Consider the following 10,724-nt stretch of genomic DNA (forward strand, 5'->3'; position numbering starts at 1 on the left):
ACCCAACCATAAGTGTAAATTATTCCCCAAAACAGAGGGGAATAATAGTTGGATAACAATCATGTAGAAGGGCATAAACCTAATCGTAAGCCTATTTAACATAATCGATGATAATAATAATAATAATAATTATAATAATAATAATAATTCCTTACATTTATATAGCACTTTTCTGGGCACTCAAAGTGCTTTACACAATGGGGGGGAATCTCCTCTTCCACCACCAGTGTGCAGCATCCACCTGGATGACGCGACGGCAGCCATTTTGCGCCAGACCGCACAGCACACACCAGCTGATTGGTGGAGAGGAGACAGAGATGAAGCCAATTGGAATATGGGGATGGTTAGGAGGCCATGAGGGACAGAGGCCAGTGGGCAGATTTGGCCAGAATGCCGAGGTAACCCCCACTCTTTTTCGAAGGACATCCTGGGATTTTTAACGACCACAGAGAGTTAGGACCTGAAAGACTGTAAACTTATCTAGGCATGGGCTAGTATATAATTCATCACATGGTACTGCCACTGTATTGAGATTACTGCTGTAAAATATATTCTTTTTAAATGGTAAAAAAAAAAAAAAACTTTTTCCCCTTTAACACAATATATATTTTATTTTGAGAAGCATTTAAAATATTTTGGAACAGTGAACATATCAGACTAAATCAGTTAAAAAAATCATTGACTTCTGCTTTCTTCATTTGTCTTAAAAACACGGATTTCTTTACAATTTAAAATGGGATCTTTAGATATATTTCCTGCTGGAGATACTGTTGTCCTAGAACAAAAAATCCCTTCAATTTGATTGGCTAATTGGAATGTTATTCCAGGATCAACATAGATGTCCAGGAACATGTCCTACTTGGTGAAATCAGGTTAGGGCAGTTGATGTCGTCTAATAGTCTAATGAGAATTAGTCGGCATATAGTTGCATAGTCAACAAAATGCGCAATAGGGAACATCAAAATAAAGTGGTACCATGTTCATTTGATACATGGAGGAACAAAGCAGAGTTAAATGTGATAGCAGGAATCAATTACATTTTGGTCCAAACAGCTGAGGTCACCCTTTTACTGCACACATCTGTGAGCATATGAGGCCGAATACACGGGCGATGGAAGGAGGAGCTCTTAAACCTGAAATCCAGCCATTGGCCATTTTGTTTCTGGTGTATTATCAAATTACAGCCTGTCTGAGAGCACACTATAGACAGCTGCTGCAGCCTTGCAAAGCAAAAGGATACTAGCCAGCCCATCATCAAGCACTGTGCAGAAGGAAAGGCACATGGTTTGCTGACTAGGGAACAGTCAGGTGGCAAAACAGGGTTGGCTCAGGAAAGCACAACCAAAAAAAAAAAAAAAAAATTTCCCCGAAAATGTTTTCCAAACCTTGATTAATGGGATGGCTGGTGTGTAAATGCTTTCTCGCATCCCAGATGGGGAAAAAGCTCCAAGGTTGTTTTCCTCTCAATGGAGGCAGTCTGTTCTAAAGCAGCATGTTCTGTCTGAAGTAAATGGGATGTTGAGAAGGGCGCTCGGGGCTGAAGCATAGGACATGATCAGCTTTTCCAGAGAGCCTGCATATCTGAGCTATCCCGAGGACTGTCAGAGAGATCAGTGAAGTCAGGGTGACATTTGCTGGAAATAACATTTTCTGGAGTGTCATCCAAAAAGACTGCATCAGTGAGAGCCGGGCATATACAGGAACAGAGTCGTGAGAACACTAGTCTCATATTGCTGGAATATCGTTACATTAACGAGAAAATAAGGTCTCTTTTTCTGCCTTTGTGAACAATCTTATCAAGTGCATAAGAATACTAGAGAAAAAGAGGATCACAGTGTAACACAGTCTTCCCTATGGGATCTTGATCCAGATCGTTTTTGATTCAGCAGAATTATGGCATGTTCATAGGTAGCATTTTTGAAGTCCACTGCATTGCTATTATTATTTTTTTTTACAATTATGTGCTGGATCGACACATTTACATCAGAATGCTTTGTTTGTAGCTTATGTTTATAAACAAATAAATTTTCACTCCCAAATTTTTGTGCATTAGCTACAAATGTTTCCATTGTATGTTGTAGTGGTTTAACAAAACACAATGGTCTTTTAATAAATATAATAAAACATAATGGTCTTTTAGTCACAGATCAGACCTTTTTTCGGATCAACCAAAAAGTGGAGTAGACAAAGCTTTCAATTTATTACAAAACTAGTACTGCAAGAAACTTTTAGTTTTAACAAACAGAACTTGTAACCTGTAATTTTATTAAAAATAAAATGAGGAAATAATCAACTGAATAAATATCAATAGTAAAATATTCAGTACTGTGAAAAATTCAGTTACCATGGTTTTCGCTACATTCATTCTTCCATAGCAGGGCACCACACCAAAATTCATCCCGCCATGGCGACATCATTCAAAACTTCTCATTCAAAACTTTCAGTTGTGTGTTTTTTTTTTTTTTTAAATAGTGGGTTATAATCGTACCAAAGCGTAAATTATAACAGTGCAAACTTTTCTGTAATCGTAGTAGTTTATTAGTTGTTTATTCCTTTAAGGTGACATACTGACTGACTGACTGACTGACAGACAAAGGTACGTGAGGCTAGCAAACATGGCGTAGCTTTCAGTTAAGATAAACAGTTTCTAAATGATACTTTATAGAAAAAGTCTATGGCTCTGCATACAATGACATTATCTTGCTGGAGTTTATAGCCATTTCACTTTACTTCAAGAAGCATTAATGCCACTCTGTAGGTCTATTGGAGACATTCATAATTATTCTAAGCAAATCTAATAAATGTTTGAGACATTGTTACATAAACGCACTAAATTGCACTTCAGCTGTGTTTATTTGTGAGAGCACAAGAAAATCTGCGCTTGAGCCATGTATATTAAGGGTGTGTGCAACAAGTTTTATGAATAAACAGAGGAAATTGGCGCACAAGCCAAGAGATTCGCATGCTCGGATTACATTGCTAGACGTGTCATTTTTGAAGAATTATTCAGTGGCATATTTTTATGGCTGATTGTGGCAGCCTATTTTTTAAAAAATGTAATTGCTGCCTACAGCTTTCATTTTTTTTTCCTCAAGTTAAATGCATATGACAATGATTTTTATCTGTACCATAAACATCATAGGTGTTACCTAAACTATAAACTTATCATAGTACATCTGGATTATTTCAATGTTTGTAACTTCACAACTAACTCGAATAGACTAATTTTTTTTCTTGATTTTTGCGTTTTCAGATTTGAGTGCAGCGATTGGAAGAATTAATAAACATACGCAAATCACAATCATTTATAACTTATATTGTGTGGTTGTTGAGATGCCGATCTTTCACTGATTAGTCTTGCAGCTTACACTGAATGCATTGATGCAGGCTAAACAAGTCGTGACAGAAAACACCTTTAATAAAACTCACTACAACTACTTCTGTCATCAATATATTTTACAGGAATGCTGTCATACATGTGATTTGAATGATGCGAGAGGCAATCTGTCTGTGATTGTTACAAATTTGTGATTAATCTACCAGTAAAATATAGTGAAGAGTTTAGGTGCAAAAACCTCTAAGTGCCGTCTGAAAAGTTCATTTAAAATGAGCATTTTTCTCAGACAGTCTGCAAAGAATATGATGTTTTCATTGCGTTTAAAGTAAATTAACGCAAATTTTAGAGGAAAATTTCAGACAGCACTTAGAGGCTTTGTCTCTAAACTCTTCATGTATTAGTCCGTAGGTCTTGTGTGATCCATACGAATCATGGATTACCTGTGATCCGTTACACCCCTAGTTACAAATTTATATTAAAAAAATATAAGGTCTTCCTAAAAGTAATTATTATCTGTCATACTTTTATTTTTATACAAAAATAATGCAACTTTCGACGAGACATTTACATCACAATAATATGACAAATTCTCTTCTCAGTCCTGTGTTCAATTCTCATTGTTTGCTTTTATTCCTTTGTATTCTGCTTTATTAATATGGTTAGGACAACAAACATTGTGCAGCTGTGTCCTTATCTTCTTCTTTTTTATCTCCAAATCGTTCAAATCTTTTTCTTGCTTTGTTATGCAGTACTTAAAAAAAGAATTGCTTCTCCTTTTTTGACTCTGTCTTAATCTGTAAACAGTGTTTACTGCAATATTTTTCACTGGAATTCATTCATTCATTCATTCATTCATTTTCTTTTCGGCTTAGTCCCTTTATTAATCAGGGGTCACCACTGTGGAATGAACCACCAACTTATCCAGCATATGTTTTACACGGTGGATGCCCTTCCAGCCGCAACCCATTACTTGGAAACACCCATACTTGGAAACCGAAGCACCCGGAGGTAGGGCTGTGCAATTAATCGTAATTCAGTTTCGATTTAGAACTACTACAATTTAGATTTAGATTTTTGATTCTAATGATTATAAAAAATATATATATAATCAAGACAACAGGGTTATTGCATTATATACCACCCCATTTAAAGTACACATTTGTTGCTCTGCAAAGCTCAGTTTCACGTGAAAATCACTAGAAGCATGTACTCTAATATAACTTTTGCAGCACAGGATACACATCATTTGTTCATGTACATTCGAATCATTCATGTTTTAAAAGCGTGAAGGAGATCGCATGCTGTTGTGTGTGTGCACCCAGCCTCAGAGATGAGCAGAGCTCACACATCTAAAGTCATTTTAATGTGAGCGCTTTAATGGTCAAATACATGCTAATTTGTGTCAACACGGGGTTCAGTGATTATACATATCACCTTCATTTAAATAATAAACGAGATGAGATTCAAAAGACATACACAAGTAAAACAATAAATCACAACCGTACTTTTAAAGTGACAGTGCGTGATATTCCTGCTGCTGACTGTTTTTATCATTAAAGGAAAAATCGTTTCATATTTTGATTCTATTGTATTTATTTCCCTTATTCACAAGGAGGAGAATAACTGTATATACAGTTAAAGGTAGAATTATTAGCCCTCCTGAATCATTAGCAGCCCTTTATATTTTCCCCCCAATTTTTGTTTAACGGAAAGATTATTCCAACCCATTTCTAAACATCATAGTTTTAGTAACCCATTTCTAATAACTGATTTATTTAATCTTTGTTATGATGACAGTAAATAATATTTAACTAGATCTTTTACAAGATACAAGCATTCAGCTTAAAGTCACTTAATTAGGTTAATATGGCAAATTAGGGCAAATTAGGGTAATTAGGCAAGTCTTTGTATAAGGATGGCTTGTTCTTAAGACTATCAAAAAATATCGCTTACAGGGGCTAATAATTTTGACCTTAAAGTGGTTGAAAAATTTTTAAACCTGATTTTATTCTAACCACATTAAAACAAACAAGACTTTCTCCAGACCAAAAAATATATCTTTTTTCAGAAATACTGTGAAAAATTCCTCTGTTAAACATCATTTGGGAAATATTTATTGAAAATAAAAAATCTTGACTTCATCAGTATGTTGTTTTGAACAAACGCGATTACAATTATGACCAAAATAATCGTGATTATGATTGAGCAGCCCTACGTGGAAACGTTAAACATTTGTAGCTTTGAATGGTTATATCTAACACATCCAAGCTTTCCATTCAAGCTTTTAGGGTTCACATTATGCTATAGTTGTTGCAGCCCTCGTACTTTATAATTTCCCCATTCCACTGCATTAATTCACTGCACTGCTTCTCAGTTGTTTTTCTATATATTTTTTTTACCAAAATATTTTTGACCAATCATGTAAAGCACAAGAGTTTTACTGCCACAGTGACTACATATACATGTGCATCTCTAATCCAATTATTTTCCCTAAACTGAATAAGAGAATAATATGATTAAGGTGTTTACATGAGTTACTTTTTGAATGTTCCTTTCTTTATCCTGTCTTTACATGTTATAGGACATAATTTGATTAATGTCACCACGCCATCCATGTGTCCTCCAGAGTTTCATTTATATCAGGTGTTTTATTATTAATCTGTAAACTTTGGCACATTTACTTTCATTCAAGAAAATTTAATGCATGCCATTCCGTGACAAACGAGATATTGGATGCGAACATGAACTGCTAGAAGAGTGTAGTTTTAATGGATTTTGGTACCACATACAGCATGGGAAAATAACTCAGCATTTCATGATGCAGGTGTTTGTAATCCTTCACTTACTCTATAGGTGCAGAGAATAGTGTCAAACACCAGTGTGTGCATAGACTACCTTGTCACAAAATGTGGCGAAAATCCTATGTGATGGTAATAGTTTGACTGAGGTGTTTACAAGTCTATACTGCACTTCAATAATGTGACTAAAATTGGCATACTCCAGAGTTTGATTTCTGTTTAGTTTAATTATGACTTAAATTGGATTAAGGTCATCAATAATCGCTGTTTACATGTTAGACTCTGATCAGAGTAATGTCTTAATCACATTAAAATCAAGATATTGGTGTCCATGTAAACGTATTCAGTGTCGCAATTTAGCGAGTAATTGAGCGAGTCATGTTGTGATTTTTGTCCAAAGTAATACTATAGCAACAATTGTTTCGAGAGTTAATTCAACTGAATGTGGTTACCAACTTCATAAATACTAAATAAGTAAATACCTTTTACATGGCCATAGATAGTAACATTTTCTAACAATGTATATTTTAAGATAGATGTTCCTACTGCATGCTGTGATCTGTGAGTTGTCAGATTTTTAAGCATGTTTCATGCTGACAGGATTTGAAAATATCAAAGACTAGAATACAGAATGGTCAGAAAAAGCTGGAAAAGCCAGTAGGAGATGTGCTGCTGCCAGTTCACCTTCAAGAGAACAGGTGTGTGAGCAGTGTCAAATTCCTATCCGTCTCTCTGATTTTCTGATTGATGGTCTAGTTTCCTGCAAACACACGTGAATGTGAAGGAGAGGGGCTTGAGCAACTGCCAAGCAGAGGAAAAACAGCCACATATTTTTGCTTAACAAGTGTTTTTAAAGGTAAAATTTTGTAAATGAAGAAGCAGATCCAGCAGCTAATCTGAATTTGAGCGAAGTGTGCATTTTGAGCAGTGCTTGGTAATTGTCAGGCTACTCGCGTTTGCATGCGTTGAATACCAACGGGTGTTTTGAGCAGCTGTGTTGATACTCGCCACTCTGATTTTGTAATGTGTGTGTAAAGGGTGTCTTGAATGTGATTATAGCATTCTCCGTTAATTAGAGCAAACCTATGCATTTAGATTCTTCTCCTATATTCATGTCTAAATGTATTTGAAAGACCTCCAGGTAGTTGTCATGCATATCTAGCCATGGTTCCGAATCAGTTGATAGGCTAACTATATAAAGAAACAAACTCTCTGGGCACTTTTAGTGCAATTAAACCGCAATTAACATCTAGAGTGGTGATTGATTGGGAGACCACACAGTACAACAGGCAGCAAAGTAATCTAATGGCCTAGTAGCTATTAAACCTATTTCAGAAATTACTGGGATGTAAGTGCTATGGGAATGAAGGAACAAAAGGAAATGTATCTGTCAATTAGTAAACAGCTTAGGTCAATGTGACCTTAATGTTTTTGTTTTTTTATTATTTTTTTTGTTTAGTTTGAAAATGGTCAACTATCTAGCAGCATTTAATGGCTTATTACTTTTGACAAGATGGCACTGTTAACCAGTGTGTTATGAAACTAAAATGCACTTAGTTTATTGTCTAACTAATTTAACTAATTTACACTTAGTTTATTGTCTGTATGTTTATTCATCGCAGAGTTCTAGCTTAAAATATAGTTTGTCAATATGCTAATTTGTTGTTGTTGTGTTAAATGGGAACAGTTTTATCTATTCAAACTAAATTCAGAACTTTCCGGAATTCAGAATATGTATTAAAGTTCAGACCAAGGGTTTAGGAGGAGTGTCAAAATAGTTTTGGCAAAATGTTTTTTTTTTTTTTTTTGCAAGAAATCAGTCAACGGTGACTTGTATAATAATAATGATAACAATAAGTAGAAATAATCTTTAGAAAAATATGATGCTGGCCTGACATTTTAAGTTCCTTTTTTATGTTTGGTCCCAGAGACATGGGCTGCATCCGAAACCGCCTACTACTTAGTAGGTACTGCATTTGAATTTAAACGTACTACTTAGTCGTTAGCAAAGTACGTTCTATACAGTATGAATGTGAAAAGTATGATTGGAATTCGGACATATTACATCCACCATTTTGTCATGGTCACGTGACCTACCTGCATTTTAAATTCTATGAATCGGACATACTACTCAGCTCTCTTACTGATTTTAGCATACTGTATAGTATGGAAGTATGCGGCTTCGGACGCAACCATGTACAAGTTTCATAATGATGCATCTAGGGCTGGGCAATAAAATCAATATCAGTATTTATTGACCGAACACTATTGTCAGTATTGATAATAAAAAAAAGTTCTGTATATATTTGCTTTAATTTTATTAAAATGGGACTGCTGAGCGTGCGCCTTGGAAGCAATGCCAATAAGCTTGTCAGTTCGTCATTTCTAATGGAAGTTCGTGCACGACAAGCACATGGGAGCAACATGCACATGATGTGTGCATTTTCCAGGTATACCTAGATTCATGTAAGTTAAACTAACCAATCTGCTTCACACTTTGTGTGGAATATAAACATTTTAGTAATAACAGTAGACTTATTACCTCAGACAAACACAGCACCCACAAACACTGCAGTTCTTTTTACTTTTCTCCATAAAATTGCATTGGAGTGGCTGCAATTGTTTGTTAGTCATCCTCTGGGATAAACAGTTGGCTACTTATGAGAGACACCATAGAAAATGGTGAAGGAAAGCACGCGTTTATGCTTGTCACTTCTGGCCAGAATAACAACACACTCGAAAATGAGTGCCGTATAGCTGCAGTGAGGAGATTGTAAATAAAAAAGGATGTCGCAAGAGTGGCTTTTTGGTTTCTTTTCTTGTGCATCCCAGCCACTAGCTCCCCATCTGAAAGATTTTTTAGCATAGTGTGTAATGTAGTTATTCAACTTCACCATTTGTAATGTTGCAGTATGTACTTTAATAATGATGGTTCATTCCTTTACTTGAAAGCTCAGATTAGATTATCATAATTTGTTTTATTTACAGAGTTTGAGGTTTACTGTATCATTCTTATTCACGCCTTAGAGTTTTTGATCTACCTTTACCATTGCACACACTTTGTAAGATTTTATTTATCAAGTCTCTAACACTTTTATTTACATTATAAAAAGATCAGATATTTTGTTTAAATATTTTAGTTTTTTACTGTTCAAACTATTTGCTTGAGTAATGAAGAAAAATTCTAATATTCCTAAATGTATTAAAATATTCAATAATTATCAATATCGAGTGATAAGATACATATTGTGATCATTTATTTATTTATTTTTTTGCAATATTGCCCAGCCCTAGATACATCAACATGTTTGTAAAATATAGCATATTATGGAAAATGACAAATGGCCTAAATAGGAACACTGGATATCATTTGACTTGTTGCATTTAAAATAGCTGGAAAAAACGTTTACTTTTTGGCCAAATTCTTCAGTAATAAAAGCAGAAATAGCCATTCTTATGTTACTTGAGTCACTGTGTTAAAACCCCAGGCCATTGTTAGCATAACTGTGTATAATGGTCTGTATTTGCTAAACAGCTATGGAAATTTATGCTCATATTTATTTTGGTGAGTATTTGTTATTCAAGCATTATTTGAGAGGTTTAACTTATCAATTTATTCTCCTTAAAGCATATCTGGTGCTTGCCGTCTATAATAACTGAAACTGGAAATGTATTTGATAGGACTGAGTTCTGCAAATTGTTAGATTTATTGTTTACAAATCAGGAATGTTGAGATGGTTAATGTCTTTTTAAAATATAGGCCTATCAGTGTAGAAGTAAAAGAATTTAACAAGGTAGTGAACATAAGAGATATAAGTTTAGAGTTAAAGCAAGATTTTATTTAGGTTTCGTATAACAAATCCGTTCATGAATTGAATGCTTATTGATCCAAAACTCAGAGAGTGCTTAGAGACTTGATTGTCCAACCCATAGTTATTAAAGACGTCATTGACTATGCTACAGTTCAGTGAAGATTGACTAATCTTTGAACTCTGCTGTTATGTGCATGCATCTGAATCCCTGATGATGCAGTAATGAAGAACAAGCATATGGAGCTCATCTGGCCAAGCTGAACTTTAGCTGTTTCATTAGCTTCGTTTCTATTAATAAACCTGTGGGTGAGAAATAAGACATTTCATATTCACTCAATATTACTTTTAATAACTCTCAATTGAGTGCAACATTTAGTATTATTAGCACTATAATGGTACAGAATTTTATGTAAATTGTTGCCTTTATTTGATCAACCCAGTCAAAAATCAAAATTACAAAAAAAAAAAAAATGGATGGATGAGCACAAGTAAAATAAATAGAGCATGCTACAAATTAGATGGATAAATTTAGTCGGACAATGCAATTCAGGTTTTTTTAGAGTGCTATAATATTGATGTTTACTTAATTTAAATAAATTGAAATGCATTTAATAATGCAACAAATTATCTAAGGCCCTATGAAGCAAGTTACAATTTTAAACCAAAACTTGTAGTTTAGTGTAGCTTACATGATTCATACTCTCTATTCTATATCTCTTAGAGCCAAAGGCTAGTTTTGTGTAAATTTCAGCCATAGTCATTAAACATAACACTTCT

General features: G+C 34.5%; 1 long non-coding RNA gene across 3 annotated transcripts in view; it reads left to right on the top strand.

Moving 5' to 3' along the window:
- LOC141376349 (uncharacterized) overlaps window positions 1-10,724 on the top strand; it is a 33,718-nt gene that overhangs the window by 13,568 nt on the left and 9,426 nt on the right. For 2 of the 3 annotated variants that reach the window (XR_012386246.1, XR_012386247.1), the window contains exon 4: window positions 4,210-4,345. The exons of the other annotated variant lie outside the window; for it this stretch is intronic. This is a non-coding gene — a long non-coding RNA (uncharacterized lncRNA). Of the gene's footprint in view, window positions 1-4,209; window positions 4,346-10,724 lie in introns of those variants that run through there. 3 annotated transcript variants of the gene reach the window in all.

Source organism: Danio rerio, chromosome 10 (assembly GCF_049306965.1).
Source record: "Danio rerio strain Tuebingen ecotype United States chromosome 10, GRCz12tu, whole genome shotgun sequence".
Classification (NCBI taxonomy): Eukaryota; Metazoa; Chordata; class Actinopteri; order Cypriniformes; family Danionidae; genus Danio; species Danio rerio.